The sequence below is a fragment of the Sus scrofa genome, chromosome 2 (genome assembly GCF_000003025.6).
Source record: "Sus scrofa isolate TJ Tabasco breed Duroc chromosome 2, Sscrofa11.1, whole genome shotgun sequence".
NCBI classification, from domain to species: Eukaryota; Metazoa; Chordata; class Mammalia; order Artiodactyla; family Suidae; genus Sus; species Sus scrofa.
The window spans coordinates 82,365,470-82,390,906 of NC_010444.4; the positions used below are offsets into that span (position 1 = coordinate 82,365,470).

At 47.4% G+C, this 25,437-nt stretch overlaps 1 long non-coding RNA gene across 3 annotated transcripts in view; it reads right to left on the reverse strand.

Annotated features, from left to right (window-relative positions):
* LOC102165038 overlaps positions 1-25,437 on the reverse strand; it is a 97,512-nt gene that overhangs the window by 24,931 nt on the left and 47,144 nt on the right. Inside the window, exons 1-2 of one of the 3 annotated variants that reach the window (XR_002341737.1) lie at positions 6,183-7,357; positions 5,205-5,300 (exon numbers count right to left, since the gene is read on the reverse strand). The exons of the other annotated variants lie outside the window; for them this stretch is intronic. This is a non-coding gene — a long non-coding RNA (uncharacterized LOC102165038). Of the gene's footprint in view, positions 1-5,204; positions 5,301-6,182; positions 7,358-25,437 lie in introns of those variants that run through there. 3 annotated transcript variants of the gene reach the window in all.

The window sequence follows — 25,437 nt, forward strand, 5'->3', positions numbered from 1 at the left end:
TTGTTTCTATAATTATAAAGCACAATTATCTAGCATTATGTTTTATGTTAATTAACTGTTCACCAAACAATTATACTATAAAATGACCACAAAGGTTATCACTCTGTTAAGCATTTCTTTATCATAGCCTTTTCTTTCTTCCTTCCTTTTTCTGGGGAGGATGGAGTTGGGATTCATTGCTTAGGATACAGAATCTTTTTTTTTTTTCTCCCCTCCTTTAAAGGCCCGGCTTTCCTTGGCTCTGCTGTGGGCATGGATTTCTCACCTCCTCTCCCAAACAGTTACCAAACTCCCCCTGCCTAGAACCCTCTCCTTCCTGGCCATCTCAGGCCAGGCTCCTGCAAGGCTCAGCTGTCACCTCCCAACCTCTCGGCCCTCCCTCAGACCATGACGGCTAAGCTCACTGAGCTGCAGTGCACAGGGCCAGCCCTGGTTTGGACTTTGCATAAACCACCTTGAACTTCACATTGTCTTTCTTCTTGTGCAGTAGTGTCTTTCCAACTAAACTGGAAGCAGGGGCTGCGTCCAGCCCACATTTCCCATATCCACAGTTCCCCTCACAGTGCCCTGAAACCCCTCCAGCCCCACAGTGAGTGCCTGTAAGCTCTTCCTCAGGCTGCTGAGGGCCCAGCTCACCATACCTGTTTGTGGATGACTCCTAAGGAAGCTCCTTTACGAAAGGCATTCTTTTTTTATTATTTAAGGCCACACCCAGGGCATTTGGAAGTTCCCAGGCTAGGGGTCAGGTCAAAGCTGAAGCTGCCAGTCTACACCACAGCCACAGCAAAGCCAGATCCTTAACCCACTGGAAAGCCAAGGAATGAACCCTCATCCTCACAGACACTCGTCAGGTTCTTAACCCACTAAGCCACAAAGGGAATTCCACGATGGGCATTCCTAACCAGAGATCCTTGGGCAGGCTTCAGGGGGCTTCATGAACCCTGCAAAATTGTGCAAAATCTTCTGTGTATGTGTAATTTTATGATGAGGGGGTTTATAGCTTTCACCAGAGTCTCAAAAGGGCCTGTGATCCAAAAAAACATAAGGAAATTTTGCCCTGAGGTTCTCTGGTTGGTATCAGCACCGAAATGAATGGACGAACTCAGCAGTCTCATCTGTAAATTGCGAGTAATGATGGGGGCCTATATGGGAGGGGTCCTCAGGAAATGGCAATTATTAGCATCCATGACCTAGCTCCAGAAATGCCTCTCAGGAAGGAGACACCCCCCCAGAAACTTAACTCAGGGTTCCCAAACTTGGGTAGCCACCAAAGAATCACCTGGGGAGCTTTCCAAATGTAGGTTCCTGTCCTCAACTCCAAGACCAAAGGAGAGACGTCTGCAGGGAAGGAGCCAAAGTTCTGTGTCTTTTTTTTTTTTTTTTCTCCCCAGGGCCACACCTGTGGCATATGGCAGTTCCCAGGCTAGGGGACCTGTAGCCATTGGCCTGCACCACAGCCACAGTAATGCCAGATCCGAGCCACAGCTGCCACCTATACCACGGCTCACGGCAATGCTGGATCCTTAACCCACTGATCGAGGCCAGGGATCAAAACTTCGTCCTCATGGATACTAGTCGGGTTGGTTAACCCCTGAGCCACAACGGGAACTCCAGAAGTTCTGTGTCTTTATGAAGCCTCCTCCTCGAGCTTCTGAGGATCAGCTGAGAGTCACTGCTCTTCCGTGCGCCCCAGCCTCCACCAGGCCCTGCCTCGCCTCATTCCAGGAAGGGCATGTGTTTAAGGAAAAGACCCAAGACTCTGAGGAATCAGCAGGCTGCATAAGTCTCTCAGAACAAGGAATTAAGTATCTTTATAATTATATCCAGGCCTATATTTAGACCATGGTTCAGATGGCCTCTTGAACTTCAAATAAATACCTATTTTGTTCCTTGTTTAAACAGGTGTAACAATATCAGGGGATACTAGATTTATCCAGGCAGGAAGGCAGCTCCCACAGCTGTCAGAAAGCAGGCTGCCCCTTCATTCCTCACAAGAGGAAAAGCTAATTATACTGTCATAGAGCCAAATAAATGTACAACGTCTACCCCTGAGCTCACTGAGCCACTCTGGGCTGCCCGCCGGCAGGACTCAGGGCTGGCCCGCTTGGCGCATGCTCAGATATGTTAGAAGCCCCCACAGCGGGGCCATTCTGGGCTGGCGAGGTCTGCTGTCCCCAGAACGCCTACACTCTGACAGAAACACACTCACCCACACTCTCATGTACACACTTTCACCCACGTCCTCTTATACAGTGGACACACACGCACAAATGCACAACTCTCTCACAGTTATTCATGGATACAAACACTCTCATGTGCCTTTTTTTTTTTTTTTTGTCTTTTTAGGGCTGCACCCACAGCATATGGAGGTTCCCAGGCTGGGGGTTGAATCGGAGCTACAGCTGCCGGCCTACACCACAGCCACAGCAACACCAGATCCAAGCTGCGTCTGCGACCTACACCACAGCTCACAGCAATGCCAGATCCTTAACCCACTGAGAGAGGCCAGGGATCGGACCCTCATCCTCATGGATGCTAGTCAGATTCATTTCTGCTGCACTACGACGGGATCGCCTGCACGCACCTACTTGTGCACACACATTCTCTCTCACACACAGGCGCAGACACACCCCTCCTCTGAGGCCCGAGTGCTCCCACTCAAGCATAGGACCTCAGACTTTCCATTCCCTGTCCCTGGGGACTTTCCTGATTTTTAACATTTAAAATCTCACCCCTCTCCCCTAGAGTCCTGGGCAAAGTGGGATGGCTGGTCACCCTAAAGTTGACCTTCTGCTTTCTTGGCCGTGCAGTGTCCTGTGAATGGCTCTACCTGCTCTTCCAAGAGGGGCACTCTGAAGCCCCCTGGTTATTGACTCGGCAGAGCTGACACATCTGGGCAGGCATGCACCATGGCAGCAGGTGTCTACCCGGCTCAGGTGTAGGATATAATCTGCCTGGTGAGGGTCCTGCAGCGGTCCTGACTGCACATTAGAATCACCTGAGAGACCTTGACCTGTACCTTGATGCCCAGGTCCCGCCATTCAGAGTGTGGTTTACTTGGCTGGGGTGGGGCCCAACGCGGACGTGTTTTTCTAGTTTCTGAGGTGGATTGACTGTGCAGTCGGGATGGAGACTCACTGAATCAGGGCAAAGGGTACAGCGGTCAGGTCACTCCCTGGTGCTTTCTTCACCCCTCCCAGGGGTGTGGGGCTTCTGAGCAGCTGGTACAGGGCGGAGGTCCTCAGAAGAGCCCTGAATTCCCCACTTTTGCACTTTGAAATAGACATGTTCTTCCCATGTACCAACAAACAGACCAATGCATTAATGGAACCTAAGGCCAGTGTCATCTTAAGGCTTTCTGATGACATCCCTCGCCAAAGGCTCAGCTCCAAGCTTCTTTGCAACTGAAAGGAGCTTTCCAAGAAACAGTTTTGACTGTGACCTCTCACCTACCAAGGCAGAAAAAGACATTTCTCTGACTGTAGGAGAATGAGTGTTCCTGGAGATGGAAAAGGGTGTGTGAGCCCGTTTACTGGTGGTTATGACGTCATAGCACAATACAGGCCATAGAGGTGTCATGGCTTTTGCTTGTAAAAAAGGGTCTGAGCACATCTGAGGGGACTCCTGGCTGACACAGTGTCCTGCAGAGGTGACAGTGACTTTGCAGGCAGTCTAACCTCTGATGAGTCTGAGGACTGCCCCTAGGGGCTGCTGGGCTTCGAACCTTCCAAGACCACTCCTCCCCGGAGTAAGGGACCATGGGTAAGCCTGGCCAGGGAGGAAAGACTTGAATATGCTTTTAGGTTCTTCAAGTGAGTTCAGAACTCAAATCTGGAGTTTGAATAGAAAACTGGGACTTGGTGGGAGGTCTGTGGGGGTGGAGGATGGGGGGGGTGCTTCCAGGCTTTCAAAACACAAAACAGGTGGTTTTCAGTGGTGCTGGCTTGCTGGGGGAGAAGTGGTGAGGGGAGGGGGGGATACTAAGTAGGCAGGCTTCTGGAAGGGTGGGGCCCAAGGCTGAAGCCTGGGCTGGCCGCCTGAGTAGAGAGTGACAGGTAAGGGCTCTGAACCTCCCGGCACAGCTTGGGGGAAATCCTGGAACTGCCAAGAGCCAGGGGAAGAAACTCTGACCCAGCCTGGGAAAAGGTTTTTCTCAGGCTCAGAGCCATAGGATGGAGGGCTACACTAAAGGGGGAGTCCAGCCAAGCTGGAGACCCCCCACCTGCCCCAAAGAAGGGGACCAAGAAGCAAAGTGGTGGGGACCTGTTCTTCCAAGGAAGCATCAGTGAGGTCGGTGACAAGGAATCTGAAAGCATGAGCCCAGCCAGAGGCGGGATCAGCCAAGCCTGACAGGCTTTAGTTATTTTAGGGTAAGAAATCTGTTCGTGGTACGCATGCCAGATGCTGATGCTTTTGTATATTTTGATTTCTTGTTTGTGTTACTTGTTGTTGTTGAGGACGATGTTGTTTTAGTAAAACTAAATAAGAAGAGGGTAACATCCTGGCCTGGGAAGGTCCAGTTGGAGAATCAAAGACTCCTTGTGCAGCTGAGGGCCCTAGAGAGGGGAAGCCAAAAAAACGTGACCAGTCTCAACCCCAGAAGTGGCTGCTTTTGAATCTCCTGGGGAGTCTTTAATTACCTCCTCTGCATGTGGCACGCGTGAGGGAAATGGTGATTTTAGTGACATGCTGGGTATGGGGACAGCAAGAGCAGGCATGGAAATGGACAACTTAGCCATGCCCCGTCCCACTCACACAGAAGGCTGGACCACAATACTTTTTTTTTTTTTTTTTTTTTTTTGGTCTTTTTAGGGCTGCACCTGCGCCTCTGGAGGTTCCCAGGCTGGGGGTTGAATCAGACCTGTAGCTGCCAGCCTACGCCACAGCCACAGCAACTCAGGATCCGAGCCACATCTGCGACCTACACCACACCTCACGGCATTGCCCCAAACCTTAAGCCACTGAGCAAGGCCAGGGATCGAACCCACATCCTCATGGATACAAGTCGGATTTGTTTCCGCTGAGCCACGCCGGGAACTCCCACAATGCTTTTTTAAGTAGATTGGCCGATAATGCAAAATGCCTCTGGCTCACCAAAGGGCTGCCCGTTTTCCCTTTACCCTCTCTAGCCCTTATACAAACACCAAAATAAATAGACGTCTACAGTCTTCCCAACAGACCTGCTGACATCCATTAACACTAACCTCTGGCAAATGGCAGTCCTCATAGAAGCTCCAAGATGTTTTCAACACCACGGATTTTGACGTGTTCTCTAAATGAGTATTCTAATGGCCGTTTTCCTGACAAGGCAATTGGGCTCAAGATGGTAAATGGCGACACTGGTTAAGGGATCCTGCAAGCAAGGGATAACTCCTTGCACAGAATACGGTCCAAGGGCCCCATGTCCCTTCCCATCCCGTTAAACAATCAAAATCTCTCAGTCAAGTACAGAGCGAATGGGTGTCCCAGGGCGGGCAATGGACTAATAGGTCCCACAGCTCACATTCCAAGCTATTGTCCAGAGAATCACTTCCACTGTTCAGGTTGGAGGGGAGCAGGGGGAGTGGCCGTAGAGAGAGAGGGGTGGGTAATTTATTCAGAAGCTGGAAGCTGAGAAACAGATTTGGTAAGCAAATACTTCAAAGCCCACTAGAGAACGCCCATAAAACACAGACCCTCTGCAGCAAGCAGGGAGTGATTTAAATCCACTTGGAATTTCTAGGGGGGAAGGAGTAAGACTTATCTACCCTGTTCAGAGCCTCATGAATAATTTCACCTGACATGGGACACTGAACCAGCAGAAATCTGGGATGTACAAAGGAAAACAGGTTTCCAACTAATCTTTGTTACTCCTCTCATTCCTAGGTGGGGAACCCGGGTGGGTGAAGCCTAGACAGGAAGTTCACCATTTTTAGACACATTATATTTTGTTCCTTGTGAGAGAAGTGTTAGATGGGAAACACATTTTCTGGCAGCTGAAACCTGGCTGGCTGAGTTGGCTCAGGGAAAAAGCCATGCACCCACGTACTACCAGGATGTAAAAGTCATTTGCAACTCCCTCTAGGCTGGTAGAGGCAGTGAGAGACGGGCCTTGAAATAGACATCTAAGCCCGGAACTGCAAAGGTGGTGGCTGTCACAGTTCCTCTAAAACCCTGCTTGCACCCCTCCCCGCTTCGCCTACCTCCACACTGCAGATCCACTGGCCTCCCGCACTGGGAGAGGGTTTTTCCGTGTATCCTCATTGTTCTGGACAGAGAGGGGGTGGAGGACGGTTGCCTGAACCTTCTCGAAGATCCTAGGGGGGTCTCCGCCCCACAGGACTCACCTTTGCCCTTTTAGGAGCACAGCCTTTCCACCCAGGAGCCGGCCGCGCTGCTCTCCCCGCGACGGCCGCAGGGGGGCGGGACAGAGGGACCGAAGAACCCGCCCGCGGAGGAGCCGGGCGCGCGCGGAGTGCGCGGCTGGCGGGGAACAGCGCGCGCTCAGAGGCCCGGAGTCCTGGGAGTGGCTACGCTGGGCACGATCGGGGGCCAAGGGGGCTGTGCGGGCGAGGGGCCCAGCCGCCCGGAGAGCCAGGGTACAATGACTGCAGCCTCTGAGAGGAAGGCCGCCCTAGGAAGGAAGGTGGCGGGCTGTCTTCAGGGGCAAACCTGCCCTCCAGGTATCTGGCGACGCGGCATTTCCCTCACCCCCCTACCCCACTCGGGGTTTTGCAGATACGCAGGCCTGGAGGTGTCATGACATAACTTAGATCATAAATCAATGACGCTAATCCTGAGATCTGTGGTTCAGCAAGTTTAAACTCAAGAGCCAGCTTTTTATGTCTAATTGGACAGACATCATTCCTTTTTCTGTGTCCTCCGACCGTGGCCCCTCCCTCTATGCCTCTTTTATCTTCTAGTACAAACTTCCATTTTCATTATTCCCCCTCAGGAAGTTACTGTAAGTAAGCCCGGTCTTCTTCCCTTCATCAAATCGTTTCCATTTCTCTTCCCCCGCCCCCACCGCCCCCAACATCCAAATGTATTCCTGACGCGTTTGAGCTAAAACTTGTCAAAAGTTCTAGTCCAGAGAGCGCCAGCAGAAATGGAAATGGCCCCAGAAAGGAAGGAGGGGGGCCACACAAGCCCATCAAAAATCATCTGACACCATTGTGGATACTGAGTAGGCATTAGATTGTTTAACAAAACTGTCTTGTCTTTTTAAAAATGTTATCTGGGAGTTCCCGTCATGGCTCAGTGGAAATGAACCCCTCTAGTATCTGCAAGTACGTGGTTCCATCCCTGGCCTGGCTCAGTGAGTTAAGGATCCTGGTTTCCATGAGCTGAGTAGGTCGCAGATGCGGCTGGGATCTGGAATGGCTGTGGCGTAGACTGGCAGCTGTAGCTCAATTCCACCCCTAGCCTGGGAACTCCCATATGCCGCAGGTGTGACCCTAAAAGGCAAAAAAAAAAAAAAAAAAAAAAAAAAAACCAAAAAACCCAACAACAAAAAAGTTATCCAAAAATGATTTGGATTGATTTGTTTCACTGAATATATATATTTGCTTTTGGCTGCTGCATCAGCAGCATATGGACGTTCCCAGGCTAGGGGTGGAATGAGAGCTGCAGCTCGGGCCACAGCCACAGCCACACCAGGTCCTAGCCTGGTCTGCGATCTACACCACAGCTCACTGCATTGCTGGATCCTTAACCCACTGAGCGAGGCCAGGGATCAAACCTGCATCCTCATGGATACTAGTCGGGTTGGTTACCACTGAGCCACGATGGGAACTCCTCACTGATGATATTTCGAGTTTTCACATCTCCTTACAGACCATGTAAGGTTTTATGTTCATTAAAAGCAGACCTGGGTTTGAAGGGATTGTGAAACACTACTGTTCTGACACTAACAAACCATCAAGTTGGAAAAAATAAAAAGCACCAAGAAGGGGAAAACACTAAAGTGGGGGCCAGTGGGATTCACAGATCAGTCCCCCAAAGAGAATCTTTGTCTTCTTCTGCCTTTGCTCATCCTTCCTTTGCTCAAGCTGAGGCGAGGGCTTGGATCAGTCCACTGCCTTGGTCTATGAATTGGGAAAGGAACTTCCTGATCACAGTCTCGGTGAACATGCAGATGATCCAACTCGGGCAGAGAGCCGTGATCTGAAAGCGGCAGCTTTGCAGAGTAGAATGTCCTCGCTTCTTCTGGAAACCAGCCCAGGACTCCCAAGGCAAGGCTCGTGGGTAGCTCCTTTCCACTAGGACTCTGATGCCTTCTATTTCCTCGGCATCCGCTTTTCTAGCTCGGCAGTAGTCTGGCCCCCAATTTTCCCGTCTCTGTATCCTGGCTCTTTTGTCCTGGCAGTTTGGCTGAGGCATTAGCATTTCCACCAGAAGGTAGGCAGGAGTGCAGGGAGCTTGGAACTCTTCTTAATGGTCCTTCTAGTACTGGGCTTGGTGGGAAAAGAACCGTGCTGTTGGCTAAAATGAGATTTTGGGATTATCTGTGGATTTAATCTGGTCTTCTCACATCCACCATTTCCACAGATAATTAGAGATTACTAGATACATTCAGGAGTTGCATGAGCCTTAAAGAATTTGGAGAAAAACTAAATAGGCTTAAAAATCATCTTGGAGTCCAGAATGTTAAGCTCAATGCTCCAGATAATTAACATTTTTAAGGCCCCCCCCCACCACCACCACTCTTCCCCGGAGCTAAAATCTCTCCAAAGTAACAATGTACTGAACATATTTTAATTATAACACGTTTGGCAGGAAGTGTGAGTAGAGAAGCAGGAAGGGCAGTGCAGCTGTGTTCAGAGGGACGGCCAGGCAGCATTGGGGGGTTGCAGCGTCTCTGTTCTCCAAAGGTACTTGCTGATGGCGGAGGTGTGAGAAGAGCTTTTATTATTAACATGTGTGGGAGACGGGCAGGTGGTGGGCGGCTCATGGAAGGGTGCCTCCTCTGTGAGCGTGAGCTCGCCAACCCTCCTCCTAGTAAACACGCTGGCCAGAGAACCTCTTGGGAGCAGTGAGGGATGCTTGGAGAGGAGCTCAGCCCTTCCTCAGTGCTCAGAGGGCTCCTTCCAGAGAGCCTGAGTGGAGGCAGCGGCATTCTTTTGATTATTCTCTTCCCAGTGGGAGCCCTACATTAGCAGGGACGTGAAAATGGCATCCTGTCACTGCAGGATGGTTGAGAATATGATGAGAATCGTATCTTGTGCTTCTGCAGAATGACAGTTTTCAAGGCAATGTGACATGTGTTCTCTGATTTTATCTTCCTGATAACTCTGAGGTAAGGACAAATAGCTTCATTTCTTTCTGATGAGGAGACTTAGCTACAGTCAGAAAGCTATTTAAAAAAAAAAAAAGAATTAAAATCCAGACCTTCTGACACCCCCCTCTACAGACTTGAAATTTTGTAATAAAACATCATAGGATCTCATTTGATAACGTTGTCATGCCTGCTACATATTCTTTCAATGTTGATTTCACTCAAGCATGCTCATTTCACACTGGTTTATTTATGCAAATTACACGCATGAAAAAAATTGTGAGTCATTTTAATATTTTTTTTTCTGTTTGGGCTGCCCTGGAGGGGTATGGAAGTTCCCGGGCCGGGGATGGAAGCCGAGCCAGAGCTGCAGCCTACACCAAAACTGCAGCCTACACCAAAGCTGCCTCGATGCCGGATCCTTAACTTGCTTCTCCAGGCTGGGGATCAAACCAGCGTATCCACAGAGACATCAAGCCACTGGGCCACAGTAGGAACCCCCTAAGTGTCATTTTAAAATGACATTTAAAGTGTCCTTTGGAAAACCATTATTATAATTTTGCCCACGAGTTGCATTTCTCTTCCCTAATCATCAGCACGGGGTTAATCTAGCTGTGCTGCCGTTTTCCAAAGTCGCTTAAAGTTAGTTGTAAAATATCACCCAGGAGTCACTTTATCCCAAGGATCTTCTGTTTCATCATTTGTGTCTCCAGAGATCTTCCTTGAAGAAATGGGTCGGGATCACAGTTTACCAAACCACCTCTGGCACAAATAAAATGTGTGTCACAAGTGTACATGATCCCGACAACATTTTAGATCTATAGCTATGTTTAGAAAGATGGATAAAACTTTCTCTGACATACCCCACAAGGAGAGAGTCCAATTCACACTCAAAAAAGCATTTCAGCTTTTTTTCCCCGTCAGCACCATTCATAGTTTAGAAGACAGACTTTGCAGGGGCCTCCCCAAAGTATTTCCTTAAACCTCTGCCAATCTCAGGGGAGAGAGAGTGGAGATATTACATAAATATCTACATCAAGGTCTTGGATAGAGTTGCACGTTGGCCATATATGGTGAAAGGTAGAGTTTCCCCTGTGACTGTATTCTTGGATTGTGTTAAAATGCGTATGTCTCCATTTCGGCTCCCAAGGACCTGGTGCCCAGATGTTTAGTACTGGGGTGGTAGAAGCTGCTGTCTACAGTTTACATGATGTCTAATAGGCCTCCAGAATGTGCTTAAAAGGCAGTGTGCAGAATTAGGCCCCTAACCTTCTTTGACGTAATTGTCTTCCTTCACAGCCACATCTTGAAGCAAAGGATGAAGATTGGGAAAGCGAAGTCATTTTCGTGACCAGACTTGCTCTCTTCCCCCTGCGCTTCGTAGTAATCCTTTAAACTAAAAAAATTCAGCTAATTATGGCTTTCTACCTGCATCCCACTGCCATGTGAGGGGCGGCATGTCACTGTTTCTGGTTTCTGACCCCCTGTCAGGCCAATTCTGCCTGATTTCACTCATGTGCTGCTGCTTTTTATAATCTGAACATTATTTCCACTCAAATGTTTCCAGCTTTGCCGAGAACCTAAGCATTTGGGGGGGGGGGAATCCCTCATCGCTATTATTTGGATAATTATCACTTTGAGTTATTCTGATTTTTGCTGCGAAAAGATACTCTGAGGAAAAAAAATGTGAAAAAAGTTCAAAGTTTTAGTTTAAAACTGTTCTCGCTCACATTTTAAAAGCAGAGCTTAGACGGTTTTTCTGGTCATTAGGATTTTCCCCTTTTTTCTCCTCTGCTCTATAAACTCGACCAATTAACAATATATTTGGAAACACAGGACATTGGATCGAAGGCATGAGAGAAGTGAAAAGGCTTTGAGGGGATTTTTAGAGATCTAGTTGCCTAACGTGTAAAATGGAACCAGGAAAGACTTCATGTGGTGTGATGTGTTTTTCCCCTTCTTCTAAACGCAATCATCTCTAACCGCCACTTGATCATTAGAGATTTATAGTCATGATCATTTATGTCAACTTTTATCTGGGACTCCCCCCCTTTTTTTTTCTGCAACGTTTGGCAGCCAACTGCTGGTGGAAACTAGAATGTTTCACATTAGTCAGCGGCCCTCTTAAATTATTCTACGAAATAATTTACTGTGGATTACAAATTCTTATATGGCATTTAAAGTTAATGATTAGGCCGAGAGATATATCAAAAATATGATTCGTCACATATGTACCTGACTTGCATGGTTTTAACTCTACGCATGTCTTAAAAGAATTTTTAAAAAAGACATTTTAGGGATTATATATTTTTCCAATAAAAGACAGCACATTTTGAAAGAAAAAGGAAAAGAGATGCACACGCGCCTATAAACTCACTCCTCTAATTAAAGGTCCAAAAAATTCTTTTCTATTTCATATGGCCATTTACAGCATAGGTGTGTGTGGTCTGAAACTATAAGAACTGACGGTGGTAAAGATTTCTTGCAGCAACACTTGAAATCAAGCTGTAGAAATCCTAACAAAACATGAGATTTTCCATGAAGATTGTAGCATCTTTCCCACTGCAAAGAATCAGTAATGAAGTGATATTGTCCAACAGAACAAGAAATAAAACAAAATGTCAAGTTCCTTCTAATCTGAAAATGAGGTTGTTCTCATTCTTCTACATAGTTACAGTAAAGGCTTCTAGAATTTTCTTTGATTTCATTTATCACCCAGGAAAGTAAGATGTGGAAGAGTGGCTATGAGAGTTGGATTGACATTTTATTTGTATCTCAGATATTTGTTTTCTTTTCTTTTCTTTTGCTCTTTAGTGCTACACCCGGGGCATATGGAGGTTCCCAGGCTAAGAGTTGAATCGGAGCTGTGGCTGCCGGTCTGTGCCACAGCCACAGCAATGCCAGATCCAAGCCATGTCGGGGACCTACACCACAGCTCAGGGCAATGCCGGATCCTTAACCCGCTGAGCGAGGCCAGGGATCGAACTTGCATCCTCATGGATGCTAGTCAGATTCATTAACCACTGAGCCACGACGGGAACTCCTCTCAGATGCTTCTTTTCCTCTCCCCTTCCTCTCTCTATTTAGCAGTCGTTTTCTTAACTATTTATGATTCATTTGATGAAAGCCTGGGTTTTCTCTGAGGGTACTGAAAAGTCTTAACATGGTTTCAGAGACTAGCGGGCACAAGGAACCATTTTCTTTTGTGCTTAAAGTCATTGTCAATAGCCTACGACCTGCAATAAACTATTTAAAAAAAGGAAAGCATGGTGGCTGGTTATTATCCTCCTGAAATAGTGTTGTTAAAAGTCCACCCTTGTCAGTCATCTGCAGGAATCACGTGCTTGATCTCAAACAAAGGGAGGGTCTGGATCCACGAAGAGGCTCATGGCAAATTATCCAGGGACGGCCTAGCGCGATAGGCCCTATGCCCTTCATCACCTTCTCAAAGCGAAAGGATAATAGCCACGCGTGTATTTTATCAAAAAGGCACCTGTTTGTGGTGCAGGGTTAGATTTGGGACTTAGAAAAATATTTGCATGGCTGGTAACAGCAAATTATGCAGGAGAGCCTTGGGGGCAGTGAGGGAAGAGCAGGCAGGACTTCAGAAAGAAGTGCACGCACCCAGCACATACTTAAAGCTGCCTGTCACCACTTTTCCTTGTTTTTGACATTAACTAAGCCCTGCTAAGTTCTCCCTCTTCCTCTCCTTGCCCTCTGAGCACTTTCCTTGGCTGAAGCTGGGTCTGCGTAGCAAGCCCCTAGGGGAGAGGGGAAGGGAGAGCACCCCAGATGTGGGTAGGGGAGGTGGAGGGAGCCAGGGGTGGAAAGAACAGAATGAGTCACCTGAGGCTGGATTAGCCTGAGGCTCAGGAACCAGAAGCGGCTGATGTCACAGACTCACCCAAGGCAGAGGGTCCACCTCGGAGAGAGAGATTTATGGAGAGTGAAGAATGAGATGCTGTGTGGCTGGGGAGGGATGTGAGCTAGTCTAGGAGGTGGAGGAGGAGGAGGGGGGAGGAGGATGAAAGAGGGGGCAAAGGCATGAAAGTGGTTTGATTGGATTCCAAGAGCTGAAGATATAAAATTCCACGTTCTAAACCTTAATACAATAAATCGTCATTCCCTGAAGGCAGTAATAGAATGTCACTGGTAAAATAATGGCTTTCTTTATTTAAAACAAAAAAAAAAATGTGGTGCCTGCAAATGTAAAAAAAAAAAAAAAAAGATCCCCAGAGTTTCCATTGTGGCTCAGCAGAAACCAATCTGACTAGCATCCATGAGGACGCAGGTTTGATCCCTGGCCTTGCTCAGTGGGTTAAGGATCTGGCATTGCTGTGAGCTGTGGTATAGGCTGGCAGCTACAGCTTCAATTTCACCCCTAGCCTGGGAACCTCCATATGCAGCAAGTGTGGCCCTAAAAAGAGCAAAAAAAAAAAAAAAAAAAAAAGCTAAAGCAAAGAAAAATTGGTTTTAAAATGAGAATAAAAATGAGAAACTAAGAACTATGACTTCTTGGACATTAATTTACATCAGCCTACTCTAACATACTGTGCTGTTCATTACTTGTTTTAGAAAGTTATAAGAAGCATATGGTGAGCATGTTTTCAAAGCCAACTTGCTTAGCTCTGTGAAGCGATGTCTAGAGTTAGTGCCTATGGAAAACAGAAGAAAACACACACAACTTTAATCCCATTATTTTGGAAACTTGGGAAAGCTTGGGTATCATCTGAAATGGCTTTCTTATTTTGTGTATTTAGACAAAACACTAATGATTTTATTTAGAAAAAAACGATGCACATTTAGAAAACAGAAAATCAAAATCTAAAATTAAAACGGTCACTTAATACAAAACTCTGCTTTGTACTTGTCTCCATATAAGTGATATCACTTTACAGTCCCTCATAGAGTTACCGCTACCATTTAGCAAGAGCTTTCGAAAACTCATCCCTAAAGGAAAATTGAAAATCCATTAAAGCATTGGTACACAAATTTGCAAAGGAAAGACCTTAGAGAAATAATATATCGAAACAATAAATGTCACCTGCCAAAATAGTGCTTATTTGTATTGCTAACCTCCTTCGTTTTTTAATTCAAAATTTCAGAACAGCCACCATCCACTAGCATTTCGGGAATAATGGCTTGCATAACAGTCTCTGCCGTCCACTTAATCACCAATAAGTCCAAAGCCGGAATATTTTCAGCAACATGTATCAAGGGTCACTTTTGAGTGATTGGAATGATCAGTGACCACCTTTTAGTGGACTCTCTGCTTTTGTTCAAAATATTGCTAGAGAAGTCCTCCCCCTTTGAAGGGCCATGTTTACATCTGCAATCACACTGTCAAAAGAAAACGTATTTAAGACATAAGGAAGAGAGTTTATTAATTAAGTAAAGGAAAAAATACACAGAAGATCATGTTCATTCTTGCAACGGAGTCCTATTCTATAATTATCTATAAAGAGCCTGAGTAGAGGAGACTCCAGTCAGTGGCCTTCTGGTCAAAAGACGAAAACTCATGAGAACTTGTCACTGTACTAGGAAAATAAAAGCCAGGAGTTCCCATTGTGGCTCAGCAGAAACAAATCTGAATAGTATCCATGAGGACTCAGATTCAAGTCCTGGCCTCACTGAGTGGGTTAAGGATCTGGCGTTGCTGTGAGCTGTGGTGTTGGTTACAGAGGCGGCTCAGATCCCTCGTGGCTGTGGCTGTGGTGTAGGGCTGTGGTGTAGGCCAGCAGCTGTAGCTCAGATTTGACTCCTAGCCTGGGAACCTCCATATGCCACAGGAGCGGCCCTAAAAAAAAGACAAGAAAGAAGGAAGGAAGGAAAGAAAGAAAAGAAAAAAAATCCAATCAAAATGTTTTCTAAAATATTTTTCTAATTAGCACCTTGTCTCTCTGTGGTTCTGCAAATACAAATAAAGGGAAAGCCGAGTCCTTCATTTCTTCCCAATGTCACACGTAGCTCCAATACCGTGGAATGAAAACATAGGTAGGTTCCCAGTGTTTTAGGTGTTGGGGCTGGTGAGGAACAGGGAGCTAAGAATTCCAGGAAAGGCTGGGGATGGTCGCAGAGCAAGGTGGGAGCAGGTAGGGGTGTGCTGGACAGAGTGCTTTTGCCTCCAGGTGTCCACCTCTCATCCTGACCCCCTCACTGCTCGGCTAAGAGACCATCTGGGACAAGCGGAGCTGCTGATATGGGTTCATTATCACACAAAACACTGAGCTAGCCATCCACCAATGCTGCTCTTACTCCTGGGTGGCAAGAAAATGCTGAAATGAGCCGTTATTGAACTGTACAATGGTAGAGCCAGAAGGAACATTAAAGTTGTCTCTCTGGTTACAGGGTCCAGCTCACGAGGGGCTCAACTGGGAATGGAGTAACTCTGGACGCTCAATCCAAAGCTCTTGAACATGTCAATTGGTTTAGCAAGGGATTAGAGATTCTCTTTTGTAAGATTTAAACCTAAATAGTTCATGGTTGTCTATAACATCAGTTTAAGTCCAGGTCCCTAGAGCCCTGAATGAAGCCTGGAGCACTTTTGCCCGGACTGAGCCACAGAGACCCATGTCCAGCAGAAAGACAATGTGAACCACGCAAGTAATTGTATTTTGTTTGTTTGTTTGTCTTTTTGCCTTTTCCAGGGTCGCTCCCATGGCATATGGAGGTTCCCAGGCTAGGGGTTTGATTGGAGCTGTAGCCACCGGCCTACGCCAGAGCCACAGCAACTCAGGATCCGAGCCACATCTGCAACCTACATCACAGCTCATGGCAACGCCAGATCCTTAACCCACTGAGCAAGGCCAGGAATCGAACCCACATCCTCATGGTTCCTTGTCGGATTTGTTAACCACTACGCCACGACGGGAACTCCACGCAAGTAATTTTAAATGTTCTAATAGCCACATTTAAAAAAGGACAAAGAAACCAGTGAAATTAATGTAAATAAGAGTATACTGGTTATTTATTGCTGTGAACCAGATTACCCCCAAACTTAACTTAAAACACACATCTATCATTTCCCAGTTGCTATGGATCAGCACACACAGAAGCTTAGCTAGATAGTTCTGGCTCTGGGCTTCTTCTGAGTTTGCCTTCAAGCTCTCAGCCTGGCTACCTCATCTGAATTGACTGGGATAGGTGCTTCCAAAAAGCCGGCAGTTGGTTCCGGCTGGGGGCTGGGGTGCCTCCATTCTCCTCTGCATGACCTCTCATCCTCCAGGGCCTCTCTTCTCAATCAGGCATCTTCAGCTTAGGAGTCTGTTTTTCTCTGAGGACTGGGCTCTGAGATAGTAAGGGAGTAGGGGAGGGGGCAAGCTAATAAGAGAGGGCAGGAGCACCCAAGAGTCATACTGCCGTCTTTTCCTGATCTAATCTTGGGAGTTCCATCCCATCCCTCCTGCCAAATTCCACAAGTTAGAATCATTAGAATCAGGCCATCAAGTGCAGCCCACCTTCTAGAGGAGGGACTTACACACAGGCATGAATACCAGGAGGCTGGGGTCACTGGCGGTCATTTTAGAAGTGGCCACCACAAATATACATTGACCCCAATACACTTAAAGTATTAGTTAACATGTAAGGAATATAAATGTTTGAGATAGCTACATTTTTTTTTTTCATTCTAAGCTGGGGAAATGCAGTGTGTGTTTTATGCTCACGGCATCTATCAGTTTGGACAAGCTCCATTCCAAGGAGTGGCCACTCCATTCCAAGGAGTTTGGCAGTAGCCACCTGAAGACCCAAAGGCCAAAACCAAGGGGCCTTCCCTACCAGGAACTAAAGTGATTTTAGTCATCCAGCAGACCTGTATCAAGTGCTAACCACAGTGCGAAATGCGGAGATCCCCAAAGCAAGAAATCATGGTGCCTGTCCTTAAAGGAACTCGGCCAGAGAAGTACAAAGTTAAATTCTGAATCTACATCAACGATTCTGTTCCTCCTTCAGAGAGCTCTAGCCTCTGATGGGTTCTGGAAGAAAGTAGAGCTCAGCCTCTCCACAGTCCTGGGAAAGGTGGGTGACCTAGAGTCTGTTTGGCCCAGCTGGAGCCCCCAGCAATGACCGCATGCATCATTCACTCCCACACCCAGCCTGAGGCCATGTCTCCAGCCCTGAGCTGGAGCCCATATGTTGGCCTGAAATCCAATTTGCCTTGGACATGGAGCAAGTTAAATATTTGTTTAACTTGGTACATTGTACTTTCCACTCTTCTCCACAAGCAGGGCCTGTGGGGGAAGGAAGATGGAGGGGGTACCTGAATGACTTCAGACTTCTCGGGTGCTGTGGAGGGGGCTCTGAAGAAATGCTGGCACATCTCGTGGCGGCACCAAGCTTCACATATCTGTGACTAAACTGATGTGAGGGAAAAAATGTCCATAATTATTTTACCAGCTATGAATGGATTCAGCATCAGGGAGAATTATTTTTACTCTCTTCTCTGTCTTACCTCTGATAACGTAAATTTCTTTGCTTTTGCAGAATGTCCATATGTATTTGACTTACATCTTTTTCCACAATGTACATCCTGAAGTATATTTGTGATAAGTTATAAGCACCTTGAGAGTATAACTATGTAGTCAGGGCCTACTAGAAGAACTTTCATCTTCCAAACTAGCACTTAAATTCTATTTATTAATGGTGATACACTTGCCAGTCCAGCTTAAAAATTCCAGGTTTCACTCAGGGGAAATGCAATATACATTTCATTCGCAGTAGAGAAAAACAGCTTTCTGAGTGGTCTTCCCAATGCAAACAGTAGTCATTTATTTTACTTAAAATTTTTTCTTCCAGTTTTATTGTAATATAATTGACATAAAGCACAGTATAAGTTTAAGGTGTAGAACATAATGCTCTAACAAGCGTCATGAAATGATATACCATGATAAGTTTAGTGAACATCCATTATCTCATCTAGGTACAAAATTAAATAGAAAAACATTTTTTTCCTTGTGATGAGAATTCTTAGGATTTATTCTTTTAACAGCTTTCATCCATAACATACAACAGGGTTAATTATCTTTATCATGTTGTACATTACATCTCTAGTACTTATGAATTTATAACTACAAGTTCGTAACTTTTGACTGACTTCATCCAATTCCCTCTCCACCCAAACCCCAGCTCTGGTAGCCACAAATCAGACCTCTTTTTCTATGAGTTTGAAGTATAATTGATCTACAAAACTATGTTAGTGCCTGGCATATGATATGGTGAACTCCATATTTCTATATATTTCAAAATGATCACTAGGATAAGTCTAATTACCATCTGTCACCATACAAACATATTACATAATTACTATATTCCCCACACCATACATTTCATACCTATGACTCATTAGTTTTGCAACTGGAAGTCTGTACCTCTTAAACTTCCTAGCCTATTTTTCTCCTTCCCCCATACCTGCCCCCTGTGGCAATTACTTGTTTACTCTCTGAATTTATGACTCTGTTTCTGTTTTGTTATGTGTGTTCATTTGTTTTGTTTTTTAGATTCTACTTTTACGTGAAATCATACAGTATTTGTCTTTCTCTGACTTGTTTCACTTAGTATAATATCCCCTAGGTCTACTCATGTCATCGCACATGGCAAGATCCCACTCTGTTTTAATGGCTGAGTAATATTCCTTTGTGTGTATATGGGGGTGGGAGGGATAGACAGACAGATAGATAGATTGATAGATCTCACATCTTCTTTATCTGTTCACTTATTGATGGGCATAAGTTGGTTCCAACAACTTGGCTTTTGTAAATAGTGCTGCAATGAACATATGAGTATATACATCTTTTCTAATTAGTATTTTCATTTTGCTCAGATAAATATCCAGGAGTGGAATTGCTAGCTTGAATGGTAGCTCTATTTTAGTTTTTTGAGGAATCTCCATACTGTTTTGCACATTGGCTGCACCAATTTATAGTCCCACCAATAGTGCATGAGGCTTAGTAGTCATTCATTTTAAAGTCAGAGGAAAATTCATGCCTGTCTCAATGGGAAGGAATCAGTTTTACTTAGACGGTATCTGGAAAAATGATCCTGAATTCCTTTATGTCTTGCCTTCATAAAAAACATTTAGAAAAAAAAAACAAAACAAAACTATTTGAAGACAGTTTCAAGACTACAAATAAAATAATACATTTTTTACATATACAGCCCATCCCCCAATTTTTTTCACATACACATAAACTCATCAATGTTATAGTAGTTGCATCTTTAAAATGAAATGCCTTCTTTCCACAGAGTGGACACAGCTTTTTGTTTCTGTATTTAAAAATGTCATGATTTTGGTTGAGCTGCCATAGGCTGGGGCTCAACCATACAACCTGGAAAAACATTCAGGGGGTCTGGAACATAGAAAAATCCCCAAAGCTGTTTGGCTGGAATTTGGATGGTGAAATTAAAGCTTCTGTTCTGTGCAAATCTGCCCAGATTTAGTGTTTTACACTGCTCTGGGAGCCAAAAACTGACTGTGTCTAAGGGTCCCTCCAAGAATAGAAGCTCCCATACCCTGAAGTCAGGTAATATTAGAGAAAGAAATGAATTTTTAAAATTCCATTGTAAATGCAATTTATAGATATCTTTTCACATAGAATGGCTACATTCTGCAAGTACAGTTTGCTTCTGGTTTGGAGGTTCTGAATAAAAACTAAAAGAAGTAGCATTTTGGGGGTTTCTGTTGTGGCTCATCAGTTAATGAAACTAACTAGCATCCATGAGGACGTGGGTTCCATCCCTGGCCTCGATTAGTGGATTAAGACCTAGTGTTGCCATGAGCTGTGGTGTAGGTCACAGATGCTGCTGGGATCCTGTGTTGCTGTGGCTGTGGTGTAGGCCGGCAGCTACAGCTCCGACTGGACCCCTAGCTTGGGAACCTTTGTATGCCCTGGGTGTGGTCCTAAAAAGACAAAATTAAATAAGAAATCAAAGAAAATGCATTTTTAATTGGCTTTGAGAAGATCAGCATCCTCAAATATGGCATATTCGATGGAACACGTTACTATTTTTGCAGTTTTAGAATATATTCTAGCCAATATACATGTGTCTGTTTTGCCTGGATAGGTACATAAATGCAAGCACCTAATGTGTATAGTGGCAATCGTAAAAATATATTTCTTTTTTAAAAATATAGATCTTATTGTCATTAAATTCTAACATATCCCACAAAACAAATATTTCATTGCTGTAATAGCGCTGGCGGCTGGGAAAGATGGGGGATATGCCGCTCCTTGGAGAAACGAGAAAGTAGACCACATCTTTCAGCCCTTTCCATTCCAACTTGGGTTTGCGTCTTAAAAGGAGCAGCTGAGTCCATCAGCTAAACCTCAAAGCTTGAGATTTGCTTTGAAACTGGACCGCCTGCCATTGGCCGGCCCCAGCGACTACCAGCAGTCTCCCTGGGCCTCGGGTTCCCGGGAGGGTTTGCGTGGCCTGGTTCAGCGGAAAGTGGGCCTTCCCACTCCGGGAAAGACATGGTTTGCTGCCCTCTTCCCCTCTAGGCCCACCCTGCGACACGGATCCAGAGCTGCGCGCGCTTGGCTGGGGCCGTGAGACCACTGCCCCCGGCAGGCCCACTCGAAGGGTCGCTGGACCTGCGACCTGGACGTTGCGCCCTTCTCGGGACTCGCGGAGCACAAGCGCAACTACAGCGGGTCCCGACCCGCGCTATAAGACCTCCAGCGCCGCCCGCACAGCCCCGGCCGCAGGATCAGAAAGGGAGGCCCCATCCGCGACAAAGTCCCGGGGGATCCTGGCTGCAGTGGCTCACGCCCGGGGCTCCCCTATCGGAAACTCCTTAAAAAAATCCCAAACTCCTGGGGGGCGGCGCGGGCGGGCGGGGGGGAGATTCGTAATTGATGCCCAGGTTCCCACCGCTCACGGGCAGCGTCCACGCGGACCCCACGCCTCGGGGGACCAGCCGGCTTCCACGCAGGCTGGAGCGGTATGGGGGCCTCTCCGGTGGGGACTTGCGGGGCAAACAGCTTTAAAAATTGTAAAACTCCAAAGCGAATTTATCAAACTCACGAAGCTTCAACTTCCCGGTCCTTAACTTGCACTACCCCTTCCACGTCCCTGGGAGGGGCGCTAGAAAAACTCTGGATTTTGAATTGTGGTCTTTTTTTGACGCCCTCCCCCCCTTCCTCCCGCGTCACCCTTTCTAAGTTCGGACCCGCAACTCCCCAGGGTGGCCCTCCAGCCTCCCGGCCGCCGCCGCCGCCGCCGCCTGCAGGGACCCGCCCTCCTGCAGCGCGCTCTTTGGTTCCCGGGCCTTTTGGGGTGCAGCCGGCAGGAGTAACTCCGGAACACCACACTGACGTCTGCGAGGCACAGATTCAGGCTATGACGTCATTTTCACACCTCCTTTTTGGTTTGTCTCGCCTGTTTTGAGCCCACCAAGGCAAAAGACCCACAAGCTGAAGCAAAAGTGTCGCTGTTTTGAGGAAGTATAGATTCCGTGGAAGTTGTCATTTTCCTAAGAATCTTTTCCTTTTCCTTTTCTTTTTTTCCCCCTTCTTCTTGGTATACTAATTTCATCTCTTGGCCAAGGTTCTGAAATTGAATATTAAATTTCATGGCTTTTATATATTGTTGAAACCAGTGTGGTGTGATGAAATATATGCAGTATTGAATCTCAAAAACAAAACAAAACCCCAAACCAAAGCCTTCTCTTTAGGGGAGCCTGATTAAGCAGCTGGAGAGAGAAGAGGAAGGATTTTGGAATCAGGAGAAAGGAGCAGGAAGGTCTCCCTTGCTGTCATCAGAATATCCCCTCTTCCCCCAGAACAAATAAATAAAGCGTTGATTGCCTCTAAACTTGAGGCCTAACCTGAAAAGTGTGATGTAGTCCAAAACCTCAGATTGCATCACTCTTTTCTACGGAAGGAAACTTTGCAAATCAAGGCTTTTAAAAATTGTCCTGACTTTTATAAGCACAAGAGGCAGATGAGATCGCTCATTCTTTTATGTCAGAGAAACACACCACCTTCCCTCATTTAGAATCTTCTCAACTGTTCTTTGGCTGAGAACCATCCAAAGCCTACACTTTACAAGGTTTAAAATCTACCTACAGTTGTAAGCTTTATTTTGTGTGTAATCCTTAATGAGGTGAGGGTATTTTAATTAACACTGGCAATTAGACGTAAAATGAAAATAGATATTTGGCAAATGGCATTTTCTCTTATTTCTTGGTAATGTTGCTGTCATGGAGTTTTCCCAAAAGGAAGGGGGTAATAAGACAAAGAGAAAAAAAAATGTGAGGCAGGGTGCATTTTGCCTGGATCTGAAGTTTTCGATCTTAAATCTTTGTCTCTAGCATAATCACATCTGGGGAACCCAAGCTGGCTTTGCTTGGCTGGGTGAAATTAGGGGGCCCCTGCCCTTATATCTAGCCGGCGGGTGCTCCATCTAAGGACACTGTGGAGGACCCAGGTGGCCACAGCCAGGCAGGGGAGGCCCAGAGATCGCCCCGCCACCTCCCCAAGTCCCAGGCCAACCCAGAAACTTCCAATCTTGTGCTTTATTTAAAGCGCACAGTTTTTGCAAGCCAGTCCCTTCTGCTGGGCCGGGAGGCCTCAGCTTGTGTCCTCTGCTGCGTGGGGAGGGCTCAGAAGCAAGCAGATCCGTCTGGGCCACAGCTGCAGGGCCAGGAGCTCCTCTCGGACTGGGCTCCTTTCAGAAAACTCTTTTCTTGTCGGATGTGGTTTCCCTTTAATTAATCACTCATGCCTGCGTGTCCGCCTCGCCACTTCCCCACTCTTCCTTCAGCCCCTCATATGATCCGAATTTGAGTGCAGGCCGAGCATCTGGGAGTGGCCAGTATGTATATTCTGTTGGCTGCCATGGAGAGACCCCAGTTGGTGACACTCTGAGACTGGTCTTCTGGAAGATCCACTCCCACCCCCCACCCCACCTTTCTAGCCGGTTGGCCTAGCAGCCCTCAGAGGCTTCACAGTTCCAGGCCTCGGCCTGGGTGGTCCAGGTGTTGCGTGTGGTCTCAAAGACCGTATTTCTGTCAGGTTCTCTCCTTTCTCCACCTTCCTCCCTCCTCTCCCCTCCCCTCACCCTAGGAGCTGGCATCCAGCTGGCATGAACCACTTTTTTGCCTCTGGCTGCCACCCCACAACTTCAAGGATCCCTCCAGGCCTGGTTTGGCCTTCTCGGGCAGAGTGGCATCCTGGACAACCAAGGTGCAAACCAGCCCACCTCCTGGAAAGTTCGGCCCCCTGAAATTGTTGGCCAAGGCCTGTTCAGTCTCCTCCAGAGATACCTGGCCCCAAACCTCAACGTCAAGCTAGTCTCAGGATTGTGGGCCATGTTGGCGAACCAGGGCGTGCAGCGGGTGTCCATTAAACTCGTTTCCCTTGTGTTTAATTCTCTTGTCACTTCCAAGCCATGAAGGAAGCCTCCCACGCGGGCCTCGGCTTCAAGGGCGCAGCCGGATGTGGCTGGGACCACCCTGAGATTCGGGTGTCTCCAAATGTGGCGCAGGCCGCTCCCTGCCAAGCGAGATGGGATAGGATATTCATTCCCACTTTGTGAACTTTAGCGAGTCTGAAGAGACCACTTGGGGCTCGGGGTGCAAACTTGTGCAGTGGAACCAGCGGAGCTCCACTGCACCCGCTTCCTTGGGCGGCTCTGGCGCCACGTCCCTGGCCATCTTCGGCTAACCCGCCGTGCGCTGGGCGCGGGCCTCGGCTGCCCAGCCCCACCGCAGGCCCCTGGGTTGAAGCAAGCTCCGAGGCTGCAGGCTTCGGGCGAGGAAATAACCCACTGTTTTCCGAGCTCCGGGAGGGCTGAGCGCGAAAGCGGGCCCCGCGCGTGGACTCGGCCGGCTCCGGGCCCCGCGGCCCCCCGCCTGCCTCGGCCGCGTTCCCAGCAGCCGGGAGCGCTTCCTCCCTCGGTCACGGATCCAGGCCGCTGGTCCAGCTGTCAAAACAGGGGGTGTCTCTTTCATTCTGGCTCACAAAGTCCCAAAGGGGAACAGGGGGCCTTAATGCTTGTGTTTGGACACAAGCAATTATCCCTAATTATTCTTTTTCTTTTGAGCCTGCCCGTCCCACCGGCGAGCTCGCCGCGGAACAGGCCCCGTAATCCTCCCCGGTCGGCGGATCGCAGTGGGTTCTGTGCGGCCCGAGGCTCGGGCGCTTTCATGTCACTGCGGGTTTAGAGCTGATTCAAACTCATTGCGATGGGGGAATTAACCCCGGGGCCCGGGCTTTCAGGGGCCTCTGATAAGAGATTATACGTGTTGATGGCAAGCTTTTCTTGGCAAAATGTTTTCAAAGGGCTTGGAGTTGTTAAATCAAAGCGCCATTCAATTGCTCGGGACCGCCCCCCTCCCCCTCCCCCTGCCCTTCCCCCCCTTCCCGTCTCTTTTCCCTTCATCCCCTCCCCCCTCCTCGCCCCCAACGCCGCCCAGGACTGCCTGCCGTGAGCCGCCCAGGCTTCCCGGAGTTGCAAGTCACTTTCCTTAGTAAGATTTTCCCTCGCTGCCCCACCAGGGGAGGGTTGTTTTTGTAGGTGCTCCTGCTGCCGGGCACTGCGGTACCCCTTTCCCCGCCCTCTCTCCTCACTCGTCCCCTCCCACCCACACTTGCTCTGGTAAAGAAAACACATCCCAGATGAAAGACTTTTTTTTTTTTTCTTTCAAACGTACATGTGTTTTGTAGAAAACGGAGGTGACAGGGTGGGATGAAGAGGAGTAGAAGAAGCCTCCCCACCCCCACCCCCTCCTCATCAAAGGTCAGCGCAGTCAGAGGGGGAGCTGGAAGGTTAAAGAGGGTTGTGGGTAGAGTTCAGATGTTCCGCGAATCTCACGGTCCTGCCTGGGGGGGGGGGGGGATCAGAGGGCCGCCCAAAGGAAGAAAACAAGTGTTGGGAAGACTGTGTGGGTGCAGGTTCTGTGCTGCAGAAAGTCTCTTTATTCAGCCAATTTATAAATTGCAAAGGCCTCTGCTGGGCCTGCTAGGGTGGAAGTAGGGAAATGCAACTTTTAAATGGGGGTTGGAAAGGTCCTACAGAGACCGATAGACATCTCCCCTTGCAAAAAACAAGGTATTAAAAAAACAAGTACCAAATATGTAAAACTGTGCCAGTCATCTTTCCCTACACTATCCCCCCCCCCCAATATCACTATATTGGTCAATTCCCACATCTAGACTTCTTCCATCCAGATCTTTGTCCCT